Raw genomic sequence first — 2,991 nt, forward strand, 5'->3', positions numbered from 1 at the left:
GCTAGGCTGGGAAGTTTAGATATTATGTCTTGCAAACAACTCGCACATGCAAGTGCTACCAGTCAAGAACTCTGCATACCGGAAGCCAGCAAGTGTATGGGGTCATCAGGAGAGAATGCGCGCCGTTTCGGGGCCTACCTCTCGACGGCATCAATGCGCACCGGCCCCCCTCACTGATATGAGGCCCGCTTGCTAGATCAACTGTTTATTAAAACAAAGCTCAATATTTCTCTAGCCATCACTCATCGTCTCTTTTTAACTAAATCCAGTGGCTAGCCTTCTCCACTGTAAAGGATATTAAAATTAAAATGGGGGGGGGGGGATATTATTTAAGATTAATAAAAAGGAATTTGGACATGTGTTTACATGAAAAAACTTTTTCATGTCTAGTATTGACCATTCATTCTCATTATATTATAACTTTTTTCCAGACATGACTTTATATCTTATGGATATAATTTAGATGGAGTTATAGATGGGGCTGAAGATAGGATTTTTCAAGATATTGAGTAATCTATATTGTTTCTTTTGAGTTGTCAAATTTTTTTTAGATAGACCTATGATTATTTATTCTTAATTTTATAGAATTCTTCGTACAACCGATGTATATATATTTAGAGGAATTATGGGTAATAATGATTGCTTGGTATACTACTTCTTTCATTATGTTGCTGTGGGCTCGAACTATGCAAGAAGTTAAAAAAAATTTTTTGACTAAAACACAACCAGGACCCTAAGTAAGGCATGTGTAAAATTTGAATGAAATTGGTTGTGTAGTTCTCGAGTTTTAGGGATTCACACACACACACACACACACACACACACACACACACACACACACACACACACACACATTCTCATTTTTATATATATATATAGATTATTAGTGTAGTCAGTGATTTGTGAATTGCTGAAATTAGTATTATTTTTTCTTTTAGTAAAGTTTTGGTTATGGCGCCCATATTGATTATGTTTTTTAGTATGTTTATTGCGGTTGTAGGATTTATCTATTGCTAATGTTGTGTTGATGACTATTGTACTTAATTTCATATTTATATCCTGCCTTCTTAAGTGCTAGATTATAGTAGTCTTTCTGTTTGTTAAAAATTTCTTCATTAGATGATAATAGATTAATTCCTCTTTCTATGTTAGAGGTCAAATTTTTTAGAGGAAGTATTAAGGTTAAAGTTAACGTCTAGGAAGGTCACAGAGTTGCTATCTTTTTCAATAGTGGTGGATAGTCTTTGGTTGTGTAGTCTTTTTTTTGTAGAGTTCAAGTTTCTTGTTGGAGGTATTTCTAACTAAGAATAGTGCATCGTCGTGGTAAAGACCACCTTCCAATTCAGAGAATTCTTCTTTAAGTAGGTGTAGAAGGTAAATTCCAACTAAATTGGTTACTTCAGCAGAGTCTTGTATACCCATGGGTACATTGAAACAGTCTGGTGTATCCTGAAAAATTATTGTTTTTCTAGCTTCAAGTAAGATTTTAATTTCTTTCATTTATAATTTAGTCCTATTCTTGGCAAAGATAAGTACTTTATTAAGTAAGTGCTTTATTAAGGTTGATAGATTGGTAATAGTTGTCTATGTCAAGTTGGATGAATTTACATTTTTTCTTATCTTGTATGTTGGTGAACCAGTTGATTGTTGATTGTATCTAGTGTTTTTGACTACAGGTTGAGTTTTATTTTGGATTTCAAAAAATGTAGGTATTTATTTAAGATAAATTTGCTTAGTTTTCCGATGTCAGATTTACAGGGCAGATGAGTCTTACCTTTGGATCAGTATGAAAGTTAGGTTTGTGATCTTTCTGGCTAATTCTAGGCCTATATGGTTCATAATCTTCAGTTACATCATCAATTCGACATTTACTCATTATTTGTTTGGCTTTAATGTTAACAGATTTTAGAACATTTTTATTTATAATCTTATATTTCTTTGTAATTTCTTTGTGTAGGAGATCACAGTATAGATCTACAACTACACCGTATAGATTTCCTGTTTTATCGGACTGTACGATTATACATTTTAATTTTTGGAGTTCATTAGCTTTATGTTTCAAATAATAATTTTTTGTTGTATACTTCTTGCACTGAGGAGTACGTAATTAATTTGATTTAACCAGATTAATTTTAATTATTCTACCATGTATTTACATGTTGATATCACTGTTTGAAACAATTGTATGCATGTATTAAAATTCTTTCAAATTTTAACATCTTCTCTTCTCCGTTTTTAACAAATTTGTTGAGTTTCTATATGATACCGTTCCATAAATTCTCATAACACATCAGATACATATAATACTTTCATATTCACAAAAATCTTATGCCAGTAAGCTACCAGCAAAATATGAAGAATCTTTGTTAGAAATCACCCTTTGGAGCCTGCCAAAGTAAAGGATGAAATATAATTCAACCTTTCCACCCCCCCCCCCCCCCCCACACACATATATATCACTTATTAGCAATGGAAACAGTTTAAATACCAAAAGGTAATCTTTTTATCCAACTTAATATAGATGTCTTACTAAAACGCTGAATACTGCATTATTAGCCCTGAAAGATCTACTCATATAGGTACTTGGAGCATAAAAGGACACACATGGATCATAGCAGATGAGAATCATCTGTCATGGGCACTGGAACTCCCATATCACATTATTTCATTCTACAGGAAATCATCAGTGGAAGGAGTCTGGTCACTGCATGCCAGTCAAATCCCATTGCTATGACATTGGGTCATCCCATAAACAATGTGGCTTTTATATTTCTTTTATTTTTCAAAATTAAGATAAACCAAGTTCTTTTTTAATCTCAAATATACTTTCTTTCATTTTCTACAATACTCTTCCATCTATCTGGTAGACTTGCAAAGCTCCTCTTCCAAATTTCACTTGTCTGTGACGAAAAATACTCATCCAGTACTTTTCTGACCTCATCTACAGAATTCATTTTTTTTTCTGTCTAAATGATTTTGAAGACTGCAGAA

At 32.8% G+C, this 2,991-nt stretch overlaps 1 protein-coding gene across 12 annotated transcripts in view; it reads right to left on the minus strand.

Moving 5' to 3' along the window:
• Positions 1-2,991, minus strand: part of LOC106875847 (coiled-coil domain-containing protein AGAP005037) — an 877,187-nt gene that overhangs the window by 193,918 nt on the left and 680,278 nt on the right. The gene's annotated exons all lie outside the window — the stretch shown is intronic.

This window comes from Octopus bimaculoides, chromosome 9, assembly GCF_001194135.2.
Source record: "Octopus bimaculoides isolate UCB-OBI-ISO-001 chromosome 9, ASM119413v2, whole genome shotgun sequence".
Taxonomy (NCBI): Eukaryota; Metazoa; Mollusca; class Cephalopoda; order Octopoda; family Octopodidae; genus Octopus; species Octopus bimaculoides.